General features: G+C 44.2%; 1 long non-coding RNA gene across 2 annotated transcripts in view; it reads right to left on the bottom strand.

Annotated features, from left to right (window-relative positions):
• Nucleotides 1-17,022, bottom strand: part of CDC42SE2 (CDC42 small effector 2) — a 100,632-nt gene extending 83,610 nt beyond the window's left edge. For both annotated transcript variants that reach the window (XR_007918940.2, XR_007918941.2), the window contains exon 1: nucleotides 16,883-17,022. This is a non-coding gene — a long non-coding RNA (CDC42 small effector 2). The remainder of the gene's footprint in view (nucleotides 1-16,882) is intronic.
• Nucleotides 17,023-20,466: the final 3,444 nt, after the last annotated feature.

The following is a 20,466-nucleotide window of genomic DNA, read 5'->3' as shown; positions in this document are numbered from 1 at the left end:
CTGCACCTGCATGGGAGATGCGGAAGAAGCTTCTGGCTCCTGGTTCAGATCCCTTCTGCTCCAGCCGCTGCAGCCAATTGGAGAGTAAACCAGTGGATGGAAAACCTCTCTCTCTCTCCTCTCTGTGTAACTCTTTCAAATAAATAAATAAATCTTGAAAATGTTATAGAGAATATGAATGAAGCTTAAAGATTTTAGCTTGCCAACACAGAATAATATTTAATAGCAGTGTTCAGTAAAATTATCTTCCATAGTAACAGAAATGTAATGAGCTGCTTAAAAGTAATCAACTTGAAAAGAAGTGGATGGGTGGGAGCTAGCACTTCAATTTCAATGACTGAAAACACCCATGTCAAAACCTAATCCTGGCCGGCGCTGCGGCTCACAAGGCTAATCCTCCGCCTTGCCGAGCCGGCACACTGGGTTCTAGTCCCGGTCGGGCGCCGGATTCTGTCCTGGCTGTCCCTCTTCCAGGCCAGCTCTCTGCTGTGGCCAGGAAGTGCAGTGGAGGATGGCCCAAGTACTTGGGCCCTGCACCCCATGGGAGACCAGGAGAAGTACCTGGCTCCTGCCATCGGATCAGCGCGGTGCGCCGGCTGTCGGCCGGCCACAGCGACCATTGGAGGATGAACCAATGGCAAAGGAAGACCTTTCTCTCTGTCTCTCTCACTGTCCACTCTGTCAAAAAAACAAAAAAAGAAAAAAAACAAAAAAAGAAAAAAAAAAACAATCCCTTGTTCCTTCAAAGTATTAAATAGGCATCTGCACAGGAGAACTGTTTCCAGGCGAACCTAACGCGTTCTGTTCCAAACACTGGCCAACTGAAGCTACCATCTCTAACTTATTCTCAATGGCAAAGCATCTGAATTGCAGTACTTGGAAGTTATTTATCATATGGTTTCTTTTAATGACACCTACTATATAAAAACTACCCATCAGTTTAATATATCATGAAACATGACAGATATATAAACATTTTTGTATGCAAAAGCACACTAAACTTTTCAGCACTCTTTCTCAAAATTTTATGAGGAAATAAAAAGTTTTTAGAAAGCTCCATATCAAAAAAGTGTAACATCTCTTCATTCTAGATTCTAAGTAGAAAACTTTCACTAGACTTACTAGTTTATATATCATCTCTAAAGGTTACCAGAAATTCTCACATTTTCACAAAATAGGTGGAAGTAACATAAATAAGAAAATAAAATATTTAAATTGTAAGTTGGTTCAATTCTATAAAAATACAGCATTTACAGCAAAAAGTAAGGAAACTTCAGTTTTATCTGCTGGAAATTTCATCCAAAGAGCAACAAAACTTAAAAGAGTTTTCATAAGCATCAACTTATTTCCAACTGCGAATAGAACTGATACACTGCCTTATGAAAATAACAGAAAATTTTCAATTCACATGAAAGAAAAAGAAGATTTTCTGATCAAATTAAATCAGATCTCTTGACACTTTAAAATCAAACTGCATGTAAAATTTTCTAACCTAGCAGAAGGCTTCTGCTGAATGTTGGAGATGCTGGCCTGCTCAGGTAGCACTTGGTATTCATTCTTTCCCACCACTCACTATACTTGCCTTCTTGTACCTCAGAAGTAGGGGAACAAAAACAAAAAACAAACCACCCCCCCCCAAAAAAAAAAAAACCACACACACTCCACTTCCCAGACTTTCCCTTCCAATTAGCATTCAGAATGCAAATAAGGCTCCACTAATAAGAAGGCCTCCGGTGAGATTTGGAAAGCGGAAGTGAAAAGGAAACTATCTTTCTGCTGCTGACTTCAGTGGTGAACTATGAAACAAAGGACTTTTCGAAGCAGTAGCAGTAGCCAACGTGTAGTCACCAGATTTGAATGTATCTAAAACAGGCATACCCTCAGATCCAGTGTTTGTACAACTCAGCAGCTTCAGCATCCTGATCTCTAGCCTATGGTCTTATGCTCCTGAACATATTAATCCAGTGACAGCCCTTTGATTCCGGCCTTTCCAGACCATCTCCAGATTTTATACACTCCAAACCCCCTATATAAAATATATTTCTGCCTGAAAATCCTACAGTAGTGTCTGCTTCATGCAATGAACGTTGAAAGATACAGTATTGTTTAAGTCTAAAATAGCACCACCAGTATTTGTCCTCTTCCTCCTCACTTTAGAACTTAAATTTAGAATTATTTTATACTACTATTATGAAGTAAAGTTTTGAGGCCAACAAGAAGAAATAAAAACTCTCTTAGCTGCAACTGAAAATTATTCTGTTTATGATATATACTAAGTGTATTCTAATATAAAATAGTAAAACTCCTGACACTGAATTATCTTGGCTTTCCTTGGTTGAATAAAATTGTGTCAGTAATATACAAAGCTAAATATGTGACTTTTTTTTAGTTTCTTTTAGCCCAACCATAAAAGAAATATGCACTTGTTTTAAGTCAGTATGAAGGGGCCAGTGCTGCGGCGCAGTGGGTAAAGCTGATGCCTGCACTGCAGGCATTCCATGTGGGCATCGGTTCAAGTCCCAGCTGCTCCAGTTGCGATCCAGCTCTCTGCTGTGGCCTGGGAGGGCAGTAGAAGATGGCCCAAGTTCTTGGGCCTCTGCACCCGTGTTGGAGACCCAGAAGAAACTCCTGGCTTCAGATGGGCACAGCTCTGGCTGCTGCGGTCATCTGAGAAGTGAGCAGGTAGATGGAAGACACCTCTCTCTCTCTCTCTCTCTCTCTCTGCTTTTCAAATAAATAAATAAATCTTTCAAAAAAAAAAAAAAACAACAAAGAAAAAGAAGAAGAAATACTAGCTACTGGTAATTATTAAAGTTGAACTTGTTCTCCCCTTTTAAGACACATTTCTTTTGCAAAAGGACAGCTGTTAGTCTTAAAATACATATCTTTTGCATACAACTGTTAAGCTATACACAAATATCTCAATTTCTCAGGAAATGTAGAAATAGTTACTTTCTTGCTATTTTATTCAGCAACAGTTAACTCATCCCATCCTCATCAGTTCTACTGCTATTTTAACATTAAACTCCTTGAAGTCAAATGCCTCGCACAAAACAGTCCCCAAGAACCACCCTGCTCCCAGACAAGAAGATTCAAAGGTCACTGCAACAGAAGTCCACCTGGGTTACATACATTTTCAGTTTCCTGATTGCAATTTACTTTAAAGTGCAAAGTCCAAGTGGCTCCCCAAGCTAGGTTAAAGTAATAATGGTGTATTAGAAAGAAAGTGAAACAGTAATATTTCCTACAAGCCAAGTACTTTATTTGTGTTACCCCACTGAATCCTAAGAAACCAATCACACTCAGTTAAGAAGAAAAAGAAGACAATCACCAAGGTTAAGAACTTGCCATACAGCAAACATGACAAGGTTAGGGGTGCAACAGAGCTGTGTCTAACTCCGAGGTAGCAAAAGGAAGATGGACTTACATTGAAAAAAATCACACCAGTTAGCCTATCATTCTGCCATTTACCATGTGACTAATGTCTAGACTTCTTTCAAGTATTTAAGTGCCGCTTTTACCAAAAAAACAGTCATTACTTGCAAAACATGAAAATGGGAGGGTAAAAATTCACAGAATCAAACTTCCAAAAATTCCAATTTTTTAAACCGTAAAATGTTTGGAATAATTTTAAACACTACTCTCAAATTTATCTCAAGATTGGCTTTATTTCCCAATAAGCACAGCTACTTATGTATTTGTTCATAAATGCAAGTACATCATGCACTGAAAAACTTTTTTTTAGGAACTGCTCACCTCCACTTCAGACAACTAACAGTATCATTTCTCAGCAGAAAAGGCCGCACCAACTACAAGGCTTTTTTATTTTTCTTTACCACATGAAAATGTTTTCAGCAACATATGCACCATCCAGGAAGTAAGTAGCACTATGTGGTAAGAGAAATGGCTACTGACAAAGAGAAAATGACTGCAGGCACCTGTGAGCAAGCAGTAATAAAACACAGACCAGGACAAGGTTAAAAACAATTAAGACAAAGCAAGACATCAACAATCTACTCTACCCCAGGAAGTGGAGGTCACTGTGGTAAAGGAAAAAAACTATTTAAGTTATACAACTCTGAATAGATAAGCCTTAAAAACTGCTCCTTCAAAAGTCAACTACCTAACAAAATTTGGACTAAAGATAAGGACAGCAATACTACCTTGCAATAGGCATCAAACAGACAGAAGGAAGCTCTCCAAAATTTTTCATCTGAAATTATTTTAGTATTAAGGTATCAACAGGACATGGGGCAAAACAAAAAAGAACATCTATAGGTCTATATTTTATTTTACTCTAAGACTATTATTTAAATAATTCTAGTGTACACAGAATCATGTATGATTTGGGGTTCTTTAAAATTTATTAAGAGACGGGGCCAGCACCGAGGCTCATCTGGCTAATCCTCTGCCTGTGGTGACGGCATCCCATATGGGTGCTGGTTGCTCCTCTTCTGATCCTGCTCTCTGCTGTGGCCCAGGAGGGCAGTGGAGGATGGCCTGAGTGCTTGGGCCCCTGCACCCACATGGGAGACCGGGAAGAAGCACCTGGCTCCTGGCTCCTTGCTCCTGGCTCCTGGCTTCAGATCGGCGCAGCTCCGGCCATTGTGGCCATTTTGAGGGTGAACCAACGGAAGCAAGACCTTTCTCTCTGTCTCTCTTTCTCACTGTCTATAACTCTACCTGTCAAATAAATTTTAAAAAGAAAATTTACCAAGAGAGATAGAGCAATCCTCCATCATTGGTTTACTCCACCAGTAATCCAAGGCCAAAGCTAAAATCAGGAGCTGGCAACAGAATCCAGGTTGTCTCCCATGTTGGCAGCAGGAACTCAACTACTTGAGGCATCACCTCTGCCTCTCTGTATGAGCAGGAAGCTGGAGTCAGGAGACACAGCAGGTATCTAACTCAGACACCCTGATGTGGGATAGAGGTGTCTTAACCCCAGACCAAAGAATGGCCCCATGTGGATAATGGTGCTAATGCATAGCAGGTAAAGCTGCCTTTTTTTTTTTTTAAGATTTATTTTATTTATTTGAAAGAGAGTTACAGAGAGAGGTAGAGACAGAGAGAGAGGTCTTCCATACGCTGATTCACTCCCCAGATAGCTGCAATGGCCGCAGCTGCGCAGATCCGAAGCCAGGAGCCAGGAGCTTCCTTGGGATCTCCCACGTGGGTGCAGGGCCCAAGGATTTGGGCCATCCTCCACTGCTCTCCCAGGCCACAGCAGAGAGCTGGATCAGAAGAGGAGAAGCCAAGACTAGAACCAGCGCCCATATGGGATGCCGGTGCTTCAGGCCAGGGCTGTAATCTGCTGCGCCACAGCGCCGGCCCGAGGTAAAGCTGCCTTCTGCAGTGCTGGCATCCCAAATGGGCACTGTTTGAACCCCGCTGCTCCACTTCCAATCCAACTCTCTGCTATAGCATAGGAAAGCAGTAGAGGATGGCCCAAGTTCTTGAGCCCCTACACCTACATGGGAGACCTGGAAGAAGCTCCTGGCTTCGGATCAGCCCAGCTCTGGTTGTTGCAGCCATTCGGAGGATGAGCCAGCAGATGGATGATCTCTCCTCTCTCTCTCCCTCTCTCTCTCTGCCTCTCTCTCTCTGCCTCTAACTCTGTAACTTCACCTTTCAAATAAATAAATAAATCTTTAAAAAAAAAAAAAAAACAAAGAAGAGGAAATCAAGGGCTCCAAACAAAGAAATGACAAGTGGATGAAATTCTCATAAATTGATCAGTACACACTGTATAAATGTCTTCAAACATATAGTACCCATAAATATGTACTATTATTACATGTTAATAAAAAGGCATAAAACCTCGTGGAAACTTTAAAGAAAAATTTAAAGGGGGCTGGTTTTTGTGAGAGCACTTAGGTCACCACTTGGGACAATCACATTCCAGTGAGTGCTTGAATTCCAGTCCCGGCACTGCTACCACTACTACTCTCTTCCTAACGCATACTCTGGAGGGCAACAAGTGATGATTCAAGTGCTTGGGTCCCTGCTATCATACCCACACGGGACACGAGACTCCCACACTGAGTTCCCAGCTCCTGGTTTTCACCTGGCCCAGCCCAGGATGTCACAATCCTGAAGGAGTAAACCAGCAGATGGGATCTCTCTCTCAATCTGCCTTTCAAATAAATAACATTTTTCAAAATTTACACTAAAAACACAAGAAAGATTAAGTTGACAACTGATTTCATTCAACACTTAATTGAACATTTGTTCAGTACCAGGTGTTGTTCTGGGTATTGTGGAAAGCAATAAACAAGACAAAGGAAGTACCCAATTTCATTTTTAAAAGTCAAAAATGCATAATTTCAAGATCTGATAAATACTATGAGATAACCAAACAGTAGGGGCTGCTGTTGTGGGATCAAGGGTTAAACCGCTGTTTGGGAAACCAGCATCCTTTATGTGAGGGCTTTTTTGAGTTTTCAGTTGTTCTGCTTCAATGGTTCCTATTGATGGCAAGGTGATAAAAGACAGCCCACATATGTGGGTCCCTGACACCCAAGTGTGAGACCAGAATGACATTCCTGGCTCCTGGCTTTAACACGGCCCAGTCCTAGTGGTTGTGGGCATCTGGTGAGAGAACCAACAGAAAGATCGATGTCAATTTGCATATGTGTGTGCGTGTGTGTTTGTGTATCTCCTTCCCTGTCACCCCACCCTTTCAAATTAATAAATCAGTGTAAATTAAATAAAACAGTGACTAGAGGGTCTATTTTAAACTGAACGGTAAGGAAACAAGGATGTGTTAAGCCAAGATCTGAAAGACAAGGAGCCAGCCTTACAAAGATCTGTGAAAAATCACTACAAATAGAACAACTAGTAAAAAAGCCCTAAGTAAGAGGCAGACAATGTGGCACGGTGGGTGGAGCCACAGCTTGGAATCTCTACATTCCACATCATGGAGCAGGTCCCATGCCAAGTACTCTGTGTTTCTGATCCAAATTCCTGCTAACATACTGGAAGACACCACATGCTGGTTCAAGTGCTTCAATTCCTGCCACCTACAGAGAAGACCCTGTTCTTGGCTCTTGGCTTCTGCCTGCCTCTGCCCTGGCTACCGTGGACATTTGGAGAGTCAATCAGCAGATAGAAAATCTCTCTGTCTCTTCATCTTTCAAACACACACATCAATCTAAAAAGGTACTGGGGCTGCTGTTGTGGCACACTAGGTTAAACCACAGCCTGCAACACAGGAATCTCACATGGATGATAGTTCAAGTCTTGGGTGCTCCATTTCCAGTCCAGCTCCCTGCTAATGCCCCTGGGAAAGCAGAGGAGGATGGCTTCAGTGCTTGGGCTCCCACACCCATGTGGGAAACCTGGACGAACCTCCTGGCTCCCAGCGACTGCAGCCATACTGGGAGTGAAACAGCGGATGGAAGAGTGATATCTCTAACTCTGCCTTTCAAAAAAATAAATAAAAATCTTCTAAAAAATGAATATGTAGTTAAGAATGTTTAAGCATTGGGGCCAGCACCGTGGCGCAGCGGCTTAATGCCCTGGCCTGAAATGCCAGCATCCCATACTGGTGCCGGTTCAAAACCTGACTGCTCCACTTCCAATCCAGCTCTCTGCTGTGGCCTGGGAAATCAGCAGAAGATGGCCCAAGTCCTTGGGCCCTTGCACCAACGCGGGAGACCTGGAAGAAGCTCCTGGCTTTGGATTAGCACAGTTTCGGCTGTTGCGGCCAATTGAGGAGTGAACCGGTGGATGGAAGATCGATCTCTCACTCTCTCCGCCTCTCCTCTCTGTGTAACTCTTTCAAATAAATAAATAAATCTTAAAAAAAAAAAAAAGAATGTTTAAGCATTTTTAATTTAAGAACACAAATGTGTGTATGTACATAATACTACTCAAGAGAGTTGTATATGCTGTGTAGCTAGCTGCTAGTTTACCATGGAAACACTACAAATATACCTATGTGCTCTCTTTTTAGGGGTAGGCAGTAAACAAGCAGTGTAGAAGTAGTAGGAGAGGGCATGCTAACCAAGTGTTCTACGCTGAAAGTCCCTCCTTTAAACTCTGATACTTCTATTTGAGCTGTCTACCCAAGAATAAAAAATGCTAAGAACACCATCAGACTTTCTAAGTAATAGTAATAGTAACTGGTTTACTAAAACAAGTTTGGGGAAAAAATAGAAAAATTTTGACAACCAATCTCATTTGACTCTATATCCCTGATATTAAGAAAAAAGTATAATATAGTCTAACTCCATGTTAATCACCAACAACCAGAATTGAAAATAAAAAAAAAAAAAAGGCTCAAAAGAATATGGGACAGCCAAAAAGTTTATTTTTAAAAGTGATACCATCCTACTTCCAGATTAGGCTTTCCGTTTCTTTTCTTTTTTTAAAATTCCATTTGCTTCACCTATCTTCATTCCTTGTCTACCTCCTCTGACTCTCATCATTTTACTTTGTATTTTCACTTCCATACACAAAAATTGTTCTGAAGTTTACCTTTTCTCTTGTATATAAATTTGCTTCCACTTAATTCTTATAGGATGACAGGGTTTCAGGTGAAGTGAAATTCTGTTTCAAAAACATGTATACAGTCTGTTGTGGAAGATGCAACCATTCACTTGGCAAACCTAAGTGTCCACCATGTGCTATGCACTGTTCTCATCACTGGGGGCTGCGCAGTGAGTAAAACAAAGCTCTGTCCCTAAGGGCACTAAAGCATGACTATACTTGGCAGGTTCATGAAATTTAAGAAGGCCTATACGGCTGCAATGGAGTATACCAAGGAGTAACTAGTAAGGACAGGAAATCAGAGAGGCAGGTGGTACAGATGATGGAAGGTCTTACAGACATTTTAAGTATACTGGCTTTCATTTTATGGAAAGCCACTAAAAGGTTTTGGACAGAGGAGTACAGTAATCAAACTTTCATTTTAAAAGGATCACCATGGTTGCTCTGTTGATAATAGAAAAGAGCAGAAGCAGCAGGACTAGAAAGCAGGCTACCAAAATAACACAGGCAAGAGATGACAGAGGCTTACAGAGGTGGCAACAGCCAGAGATAGCACATTTTTCCTTAAGGTACCTTTTAAGGTAGATAAAGGGACATAACTTTCACAGTACATTATTTGAATTAGATGTAGAAGACTAAGAAAGAAGCTAAGAATGCAGACAAAACACCCAGTTAGAAAAATTCAAAGATGCTGTTCACATTTAATAAGATGAGGAAGACTGGAATGGAACAAATTTGAGGCTATTTGGGATGCTTGTCACATCTAATTGAAAATGCTGAGTAGGCAAACAGATCTTTTTTAAAACGTCTGGAGCTTACAAGAGATTTAGACTAAAGATAATCTTTTTAGTTTGAAATAACATAATTCAAGCTAGAAAGGATGAGATCACAAGAACTAAATATAAATATAAATATGGAAGAGGTCTAAACGGAGCTCTCGAACACGGCATTATTTTTTAGAAGCAGGGACAATGAAAAGGAACCAGTAAAATAAACTGAAGATGAGCAGGAGCATCCCAAATGGAAAGGAAAAAAAGTTTCAAAGAAGACAGCATTATCAACCAAGTCGAATGCTGCCACTGCTGCTTCTCCACTGAGATGCTGATGATAAAGAAATGAGTAGGGAAATTTACCACTAATAACGTCAAAAAGAGCAGCAGGTATACAGAATGTAGGAGGTAAAAACCAACTGTAATGGTTCCGACAGACAGGAAATACTGGTGACAGCAAATACCAACTTTTTTGGAGAACATTAACTAAAGAAAGATGTGGCATTAGGGAAGTTTTTGTTGTTGTTGTGGTTTTATTTCGCCCTATCTTTAGCTATATGCTGGTAGAACTAATATAGTGAAAATGGTTCGGCTCATTCCCACATAGGAGCCTGCCATCAATACTGAAGAATGCAAGGAGCCGGCACCGTGGCTCACTTGGTTAATCCTCTGCCTGCAGCGCCAGCATCCCATATGGGCACCGGGTTCTAGTCCCGTTTGCTCCTCTTCCAGTCCAGCTCTCTGCTGTGGCCCGGGAGGGCAGTGGAGGATGGCCCAAGTGTTTTGGCTCCTGCACCCGCATGGGAGACCACGAAGAAGCACCTGGCTCCTGGCTTCGGAGTGGCGCAGCTCCGGCTGTGGCGGCCATTTGAGAAGTGAACCAATAGGAGGAAGACCTTTCTCTTTGTCTCTCTAACTCTGTCAAAAAAAAACAAAAAAAAAAAAAACAAAAAAAAACTGAAGAATGCAATGCCCCTGTTAAGAGGATAGAGCCAAGTAAAGAGTGGATGTGATTGTGATAGAAAAGCAGGAAATACAGACAGTATGGGTAAAAATGCAGGGAAACATTTTCTTTTGATTGCTTTAATTTAAAAAAAAAAAGATTTATTTATTTCTTAAAAAGCAGAATTACAGATACAGAAGGAAAGAGAGACTGAGATATTCCATCTGCTGGTTCACTCCCCAAAGGGCCACAACTTCCAAGGCCTGGGCCAGGCTGAAACCAGGAACAACGAGCTGCTTCTTCCAGGTCTCCCACATGGGAGCAGGGGCCCAAACTTCTGGGCCATCTTCCGCAGCTTTCCCAGGCTATCACAGGGAGCTGGATTGGATGGGGAGCAGCCAATCTGAACCAGTGACCATACAGGATGCCAGCATCATAGGTGGTGGCTTTACCTGCAACACCACAACACCAGCCTCTCTCATCTTTTAATATACAGAAAAACAGTCAGCAGCTGAAAATGAGGAAGGGAAAAGAGGTGCTGGAGACTTGAAGAGAGGGTTTAAAACAGTCATTTGGAGGAATGGAGATTGAACCAGGGAAATATACTAGGACTGTCGGCAGTACAAAGGGCCCTTGTGATGTCAGTGCTCATGAATTTAGAGGGATACCTGGATAATGATGGGTTTATTTTCCTCAAACCATGCCCAACTCCCCAGGTTCCAGGGGGGACAAGATGGAGAACTGGATACAATGGATGCAGGGTTGGGGGCACCGTCCAGGAAAGGATAATGAAGCGAAGAACACTGCACGAGAGCTAAGCATATATGCAGGTAAGAAATAAGAGTGGGCCAGAGGCAAAGCAGGGCAAATATTCAAGGGATGATGGCGAAGAAAGAAGGCCTTGAGACTGGGGGAAAAAAAAGGTGGGGGGGGGGGTCATACAGAAATGCTTTGATGTTGGGGGTACTTGAGAGAAGGATTTGAAAGAATGTTAAGGCCTCAACAGTGAAACTATGTTGCATAAAATAACCTTAACAAATCACAGACAGTTCTGGTTAAAATGTTATTGAACTACCTTAAAGTGTAAAGCATAATCTCTCCTTGGGCAAGGCGAACCTGCAGATGAGGTAAACTGGAAAGCTAAACTGGAGCCAGAGAAGAACTACACCATAAGAATTGTAAATGGAGGTTCCCAGACACAGAATGCCTAAGAAAATCGTTTCCAGTACTCCTAAAGAGTCAGCTGTGGACAACCTGCTCAAATCAGCAAAAATGCCAGATCACAATCAGACAAGCTGCATTAAAACCATACCTTTCTCCCCATAACCTCTTGTCCTCACTGGGCTAAACTCTGAACAGGTAAGGAAACCATTTTTGAGGAGTTGGCAAACTAAAAAGAGAAGCTGATTCGGATTCTTTCTCCAAAGCCAGCTTGCAGGTCTGAGCTGGAGCAGAACAGTTCTAACTTGTCTAGGAGTGTGAACAATAATTAATATACCAACCTGTACCTTTTAATAACCAAAGATTATTATTGACAAGTGACCATATGACTTATAACCTCAAAGGGACTGGAAAAAGTTGTATGATCTGTTTAACAGTTCATCCAGTGGCAGAGAAAAGATCAGCTTGTAGAGATGGTTTGAAGGCACAGTTAGAAGAGTGAAAAGTTGTTTTCCACTTAAAACCTATCACCTATCAAGCCCCAGTTCCACAGATATCCATAATTTCCCATGATCTACACAACACAGAATATACACAATAGGACTCAAGAGCTTCCTTAGCCCTGGCAGCTCATGACAAGAGCCTCGGGTGATCATTGACGTCATAAATAAGAGTGTCAATTGTTAAATCAACAACAGGAGTCACTGTGCACTTGCTCCCCATGTAGGATCTCTGTTCTTAATGTGTTGTATTATGAGAATTAATGGCAAAGCTAGTCTTCAAACAGTACTTTATACTTTGTGTGTCTGTGTGGGTGCAAACTGTTGAAATCTTTACTTTGTATATAGTTGATCTTCTGTATATAAAGATAATTAAAATGAATATTAATGAAGAATGGAATTGGAGAGGGAGAGGGAGGTGGGATGGGTTGGGGTGGGAGGAAGGTTATGGGGGAAAGAACCGCTATAATCCAAAAGTTGTACTTAGGAATTTTATGTTTATTAAAGCTTTCTATAAAAAAGTAAAAATAAAAAAATAAAAAAACAAAATACACACAATAATGTAGTAAAAATTCATTTTACTTAAGCAAAAAGTGAGGACTTTATTAATTCAAATTAAAAAATGTATGTTTTAGTATAAGATGATTTTAAAAAATCTGATAGTAAAGATTTTCTAGGAAATCTTAGAACAAATTCCTAAGTGCGTTAGCAACAAAATGGAAATATCAGGACTTACCATTTGCAAAGGCATCTAGATTTCATGCGGACTTATCTAATGCTTTCTAGGCAAAAGAAGTGTATTTGTCTTTTAATTTTGATTTTTAAAAGATTTATTTGATAGAGTCACACAGAGAGAGAGAGGAGAGAGGAGAGAGGAGAGAGGAGAGAGAGAGAGAGAGAGAGAGAGAGAGAGGTACTCCATCAAATGGTTCACTCCCTAATTAGCCACAACAGCTGGTGCTACGCTGAATTCAGGAGCCAGGAGCTTCCTCCGGGTCTCCCACGTGGGTGCAGATGCCCACGGACTTGGGCCATCTTCTGCTTTCCCAGGCCATAGCAGAGAGCTGGATTGGAAGTGGAGCAGCCAGGTCTGGAACTGGCGCTCAAATGGGATGCTGATACTTCAGGCCAGGGCGTTAACCTGATGCGCCACAGCGCCAGCCCCTAATTTTGATTTTTTTAATGAATTTATTTGAAAGGCAAAAGGACAGAGAGTTCTCATCCACTGATTCATCTGCCAAATGCCTACAATTGTACAGACATCACTGAACCTGAACCCCAGGTGTAAGCCAGAACAGAATTCAATCCAGGTCTCCTACGTGGATGGCAGGAACCCAATTGCTGGAGCCTTCACTGCCAACGTCCAGGGTCTGCATTAGCAGGAAGCTGGAGGCAGAAGCTAAAGGCAGGCATCAAGTTGAGGCACTCCAATCTAAGAAGCAGTTGTCTTAACAGCTAAAGCAAACACCCACCACAGGAGTTTGTTTTACTATAATCAATTTTGACTAACATACATTTACAGTTATTTTATAAAGTCAGGATAAAATTAAGTTACTAGCAAGTCTTTTTTGGCATTTGAGAAGCTCTTTTTAAGATGGGGATCTCAGAGCAGATTCAGCAAAATCCTGCTAATGTTCATTATTTGTTATAATTACAGAAAGGTCTATTACACTTAAGCTTTGCTGAGGCACCAGGATGTATAAAGTTAATAATTAATGAGCCAAATTCCAAGTTTTTCCAGATAGCATGGAAGAAAATGTTAAATATCCTTATCTAACTAGTTGGTAAGCACAGACAACCTAAAATTTCCCCCTGCAATCTAAATCACTACTAACATTTAACATTCAGTAAAGCGCAAAATACTTTTCTCAAAAACTGAAATTAACACTGCAACAGATCAAAACCAATATGCATTTTCAACTGTGAGAAAAATCTTATAAAACCTTAATATCTCAAAATCCTAAAATAGAAATCCAAACACTTCCATGATTTTAAAAGACAATCCAAAAAATAACAATCTATCCTAGACAATCTAAGAAATCAGTTTTTTATAAAGCACTTTTGAAAACGTTTAATACAAACACTAATTGAGAAACTCTCACAACCTATACAGATGAATCAGGGCACAGCTGCAACATGTCACATCAGCATTGTTCTTAATCACTTTATTAATCATATCTGACACAAGAAACTACTCTAAATCATTCTAAAGGGCCCTGTCAACAAATGAATGATCCCTACACTCACATACTCCAAAAAGAGCCACCAACATTTCAAGTACTCCCACATTTATAAAATGGGATAATCCATTTATTTAGCCTTAAAAAATATGAACTACTCAAGGTGGGAATAACACTTTGAAAACAGACTTTTTAAAAGAACAAAAATTAAAAAAAAAAAAAGAACAAAAATTACCATTCTGAATAATGTCTTGAAAAAAATCACTGACATGTCTCAATGTTGCTGACTATCAAGAATTCCCAAGTGGTTACGCGACTCCCACCCACCCACCACGCCAAGCACTTGTTAACAACACAGTTTGCTCATTTACTGCTATGTTTCTCAGCAATACCAGACCCAGCGCTGTGTTTCAGGTAACTCTTCCTACACTACAGTGTTCAAAGTAAACTATTATGACTCTCTACCACTAAAATCTAAGAGATGACTTTGCTCATTATTCCTAGAAACAGCCATATAAAGCTAACAGCCAGTACATCTAAAATGTAAAAGTTCTTTCTGAACAAACTAATTACCTAGAACAATGTACAAAGTGTAAGTATTGATAAGGCAAAAGGGCACATATATTCAAAAGCTAAATGTAAAACAATTAGTTGCCTACATTATTCTGTAATGATTACGGCTGACTTTGGAGTGCATTAATTTAGACTCTGAAGGGGCCAAACAAAATGAATAAACACAGTCACATCATTTAAAAATGGAGATACATTCTGAGAAATACATCCTCAGGTGGTTTTGTGGGAACATCATAGAGAATAATTACAGAAACCTAGGCCTCTCAGGGGACATGTAGTTTACTGTCAATCATAAGGGCCTTACTTGGTACACACCTGTATTGTTTTCTAAACATATGTAAATATGCATAGACAAACCAATCTTATGTTCAGAATACATTCAATACAAATCTTCCCCTCTTTCTAATAAGGCTTTTTTTCCCCTTACACTTTTAATACTAGAGGGAAAGTCCAACTATGGAACCACAAGTTACTATAACCCTTCCCTTTTCAGCTCTATCAAGTCAACACCATATTTGTCAATCAAAAGGCCAAAAGAAAATCCCTGAAGAGGTGCTTTATTTAAAGCACTTTATATAGTAAATGAATCCACTTCATCTTTTGGGATTTTTAAAAATGGAAAATGCTGTTATTCCAAAGATTATTTACAGAAAACAGAAGTACAAGTGCATTACCCTTCAACAAATACACTGCACCAACACCTCCTAATAGGAAATTTTCAGAATAAAAATACTGCTTTGTTAAACCTCTTCCTCCCTTCATCTTAAAATGTAGATTTTATTAAGCTGACATTATGAAAGTGTAACCAAATAATTTTAGCCTTAAAAAGTTACTTATTAACCTTTAAAAAGGCTGTTATGAATTTACACTTCCTGCAGTTCCCCCGCCATCTTCCCGGACTCAAGCAGGCACCCGCGGTGTAAGAAGTCAGTCCCCACTTGCAAGCTCCAGAAAAAGGACAGACATCCACGCTCAAGTGTAGGAGGGTAGTCACGGGTTTTGTTCACCCCAGCAACTCAGCATGCAACACAGGTCTCACCTCCCGGTAGTTGCTTAAAGACTATGTGCCCAGCACACGGTTACATTTAATCACATTAGGACACCGGCTTTTTCCCAAGTCCTCCCTTACTCAAGAAGACGCACACGACCTTACCACAATCCCTCATCAGCACTTCAACTTCTTTACTCATAGTGAAATAGCTGATTCTCAAAATACCACCCTCGCATCTCTTTATCTTCTCGGTTATTTTCAAAAGAAATTAAATACACAGATTTTTTTAAGAGACAGAAAATGCGTAACAACTTTTCTCAAAATGCGAAATTCCACATTGCAAACGTATTTTGTTTGTAATCCTGATGACAACTGATTATTCATCAACACTTATGTGTTGGGCAAAAACCAAAACCAAGAATATAAACAAAACTAAGTGTTGTTTCCCAACCTTTCTTCCTGAAGTCTGAGTATTACCAGATGGGAGACGAGCTTTGATGTTTCAGGATTCATTCATTCGCTTCCCCGACACTGTACCAAGCACCTACCCCGTGCCGGGCCCTTTAACAACACGTTTCAGTTGTGTCCAGCGGCAGCCACCGCCGAATTCCCGCACACAGAGCCGATCCTCTGGAGCAACTGCGGCTGAGGACCGGACACGCGGAGTCAGCCGCCCGCGGCCGCCGTCGCCTACCGCCTGCCGCATCCGCGAGCCGCCACCTACCACACCCGGCACCCAAAATCACACCCCAGGCGGCAGGCGCCGGCCAGGACAACCTGTACGAGTGGCCGGGCTCCTCCGAGGCGGCTGCCGGGGTGCGTTCCGCCCGGGGCGCCTCAGCGATCGCGGGCCGGGGGTCCCCGCGCCGCGCCGCGCCGCTCACCTGGAGGACGCGGGCCCCCTCGGCCTGCCCCTCGCCGCACCCTCCCGACGCGACCCGCAGAATCCGGGGAGGGGTCTGCCCCGCCGTTTCGCAGCCAGCTGGCGGGAGGGCTTGGCTGCCTCAGTCGCCGCCTGCTGGGAATTTCGAACTGAGCCGTCACCGTCTCCTCAGAGCGAGAGGCAGAACAGCCAAAAAGGCAGGGACCCCGGGCTGAGGACCTCGCCCAGACCTGAAAATGGAGCCGCAGGCTCAGCCCACAACCCGCAGCGCGCGGCGGCCAGGGCCGGGCCGCGCTCGCCCCGGAGCCCTCGGGGCGCTGGTTCGGGGCTTCAGGACCCCGCCCAAAGAGCCGCGAAGGAAAGGCGCGAGGGCCGGCGCGGGACTCACCGTTGCCTTTGTCTCGGCCGCCCGCTCCGGCCGCAGCCGCTCTCGGTGCCGGCTCCGCGGCTCCTGCCACCCCCACGCCCGCAGCTGCGCTCCCCAGCGCGCTCGCCGCTTCCTGGCCCCGCCCTCCCCGCCCAGCCTCGCGCGCGGGCGGGCGGAGCTGGAGGCGGCGCGCGCTCCCACAGCGGCGGGAGGGCGGGGCGTCGCCGCGCAGCTGCGGCAGCCGCGACGCCGGCCCCGCCCACGGCCAGGCCAGGCCCCGCCCCCGTCCCGCACGTCGCCGCCTCCGGGATGGGTCGGCGGGTGAGCTGCGGGACCCCTCGGCGGCTCGCCCAGCGTGGGCTAGGAAGCCGCGTCGGGGGCGACCGGAGGTTCGGGGGCTGGGGCTGCGGCCGTCGCGGGTGAGGCCGCGGCGCTGGAAGATGGCGACCAAGGCTGGGTGCGCGGGAGCCTCTTCCCACCTTAGTCGGGGGGACTCGCTCCCGCGGCCCGGCGAGGGAGGGTCGTCGCAGGACGCGCGCTGGGTCTGGGGGCCGAGGAGAGGTGGATCTCCCGAAGCCCTTGGGCCGCCGTTCGTTTCATGAACGTGGAAGGCGGCAGCATCTGGAATCAGGGACTTGCTGGAGGCGGAGAGCATCCACCTGGCATTCAAAAGGTGTGCTGGGCCTCCGTGCCTCTGGCTGTGTGTTAAGCACGTGACGTGGGAAAGGGGGGAGAGCCTAACACCCCTGAAGCAAGCCTGGGGCCGCGCTGCTTTGAGCTTGATGCGGTGATGCATCGCAGGTGATGACTGGGCGTGTTTCCAGTTAGGCCAGAACACCATGCCATCCTCGAAGAAGGCCTGCTGGTTGTACATTCTAGATAAATCAGGAAGGGGGAGTTTAGCCTAGTGGTGAATATACTCACATCCCGTTTCAGAGGAGGGCCTGCGCTTGCATTCCTCCCTGACTCCTGCTTCCTGGGTGCAAGGGTGATGGCTCAGGGAACTGGATTGCATTGCCTGCTCCTGAGTGGCTTTTAGGAATGAACAAGCGATTGGAGCGCTCCCTCTCATTTTCTGTGTGTGCTGGCATTGTGGCACAGCAAACAAAGCCCAGCCTGGGACGCCAGCATCCCATGTAGGCACCAGTTCTAGTCCCTGCTGCTCTGCTTCCCACCCTGCTAATGCACCAGGGAAAGTAGCAGAGGATAGCCCACGTGCTCGGGCCCAGCACCCACGTGGGACACCTGGAAGGAGTTACTGGCTCCTGGCTTCACCTAGGTCCTTCCGGCCATTTGGGGAGTGAACCAGTAGGTGGAAGAATGTCTCTCTCTATTTCTCTCCCCTCCCCTCTCTCCCTCTTTACCTTTCAAATTTTAAAAATCTTAAAAAAAAAAAAAATCACACTACTTCCTGCCACCCACATTACTTCGAACATCTCCGGCCTCAGTCACTCAGCTACTAAATGGTCTCTCTGCTCACCTTCAGCTCAGTTTATTATCACAACAGCCAGAATGTCCTTTTAAAAGGCAAATCAGCTCGAGCCCCATCTGATCCAAGTCCACCAAAAGCTCCATATTCCATCCATTGTAAACGCTGTCTTTCCAGTGGCCTCCAGAGTCCCTGAATTCGCCTTTCCCATGAGTTCTCAGACTTCATCTCCAGCCACTTGTCCGTTAAATGTTCCTGAAGACTACAGCTCAAGGAATGGAACTCCCCTCACTGTCAGCTTTTCTCTAGTCAATATGATGTGTCTGCACTGTCTTTAAAATTGTTACCAAGTGGGGCTGGCGCTGTGGCCTAGTAGACAAAGCTTCCGCCTGGGGTGCGTACATCCCATATGGGCGCCAGTTTGAGTCCCAGCTGCTCTTCTTCCAATCCAGCTCTCTGCTATGGCCTGGGAAAGCAGTGCAAGAAGGCCCAAGTGCTTGGGACCTTGTACCCATTGTGGGAGAACCAGAAGAAGCTCTTGGCTCTTGGCCTCAGATCCGCCCAGCTCCAGTGCTTGCAGCCATTTGGAGAGTGAGCCAGGGGATGGAAGACCTCACTCTCTCTGTTTTAACTCTGCCTCTCAAATAAATAAATTAAAAAAATTTTTAGCAAGTAAAATGTTCCAAAAGAAGGACAAGATTACAAAATTGTCACTTCACAATGTAGTCACATAATGTACACTTAAAAAGCTGATAAAAGAAAATGCAACTTTTGATAGTCCTAAAGAAACCGTGTTGCCCAGTTACTAATCCATAACTGGAAACATTAACATCAAGGACAACAGGAAGGAACACATTGGCCTAAGCAACTGCTAATGATTACTTAGGAACCCATAGAGCTGCCATAGTGGCCTAATTCTACAATCTTAGGCCTTGTTACATAAATTTCCCTTTAAAAATCTTAAAACAGTCCAGCATTATGGCATGCCTGCAAAGTCAGCATCGTGTAGGGCTGCCAGATCGTGTCCCAGCCGCTCCACTTCTGATCCAGCTTCCGGCTAATGTCCTGTAAAACGTAGCAGAGGACGACCCAAGTGCTTGGGCCTGTGCATCCTTGTGGGAGACCTAGATGAAACTCCTGGCTTCCACCTGGCTCAGCCCTGGCCATGAACCAGCAGATGCAAAATCTTTCTCTGTCTCTACCTCTCTATCTTCTCTTTTTTTTTTTTTTAAGTCTTACTTGGGGCCAGTGCTGTGGCATAGTGGGTAAAGCCACTGCCTGTAGAGCCGGAATTTCATAAGGGCACTGGTTCGAGTCCTGGCTGCTCCACTTCTGATCCAGCTCTCTGCAATGGCCTGGGAAAGCAAGTAGAAGCTAGCTCCTGGCTTTGGATCAACCCAGCTCCAGCCGTTTCGGCCATTTGGGATGGAAGTGGATGGAAGACCTCTCTTTCTGCCTCTGCCTCTCTGTAACTCTTTCAGATAAATAAACCTTTAAAAGAGAGAGAGAGAGAGAGTTAGTTACAGAAAGAGAGAAGAGACAGATCTGATTAACTCCCCAGATGGCCACAAAGGCAAGGTCTGGAACTGGGCCAGGCCAAAACCAGGAGCCAGGAGTTTCATGTGTGACTCCCACATGGGGGCAGGGGCCCAAGCACTTGGGTGATCTTTTGCTGCTTTCCCAAGCTTTTTTTTTTTTTTTTTTTTGACAGGCAGAGTGGACAGTGAGAGAGACAGAGAGACACAGAGAAAGGTCTTCCTTTTGCTGTTGGTTCACCCTCCAATGGCCGCTGTGGCCGGCGCACCACACCTATCCAAAGGCAGAAGCCAGGTACTTATCCTGGTCTCCCATGGGGTGCAGGGCCCAAGCACCTGGGCCATCCTCCTCTGTACTCCCTGGCCACAGCAGAGAGCTGGCCTGGAAGAGGGGCAACCGGGACAGAATCTGGCACCCTGACCAGGACTAGAACCCAGGGTGCCGGCGCCGCAAGGCGGAGGATTAGCCTAGTGAGCCGCGGCGCCAGCCCTGCTTTCTCAAGCTATTAGCAGGGAGTTGGATCGGAAGTAGAACAACCAGGACTAACCAGTGCCCATGTAGGATGCCGGCACTGCAAATAGCAGCTCAACACTCTGTGCCATAGCATCGGCCCTGTGTAGCTCTGACTTTCAAATAAATA

This window comes from Oryctolagus cuniculus, chromosome 6 (assembly GCF_964237555.1).
Source record: "Oryctolagus cuniculus chromosome 6, mOryCun1.1, whole genome shotgun sequence".
NCBI classification, from domain to species: Eukaryota; Metazoa; Chordata; class Mammalia; order Lagomorpha; family Leporidae; genus Oryctolagus; species Oryctolagus cuniculus.
Note: the sequence above shows the minus strand (reverse complement) of the source record. Positions and strands in the feature narration are given on the sequence as shown.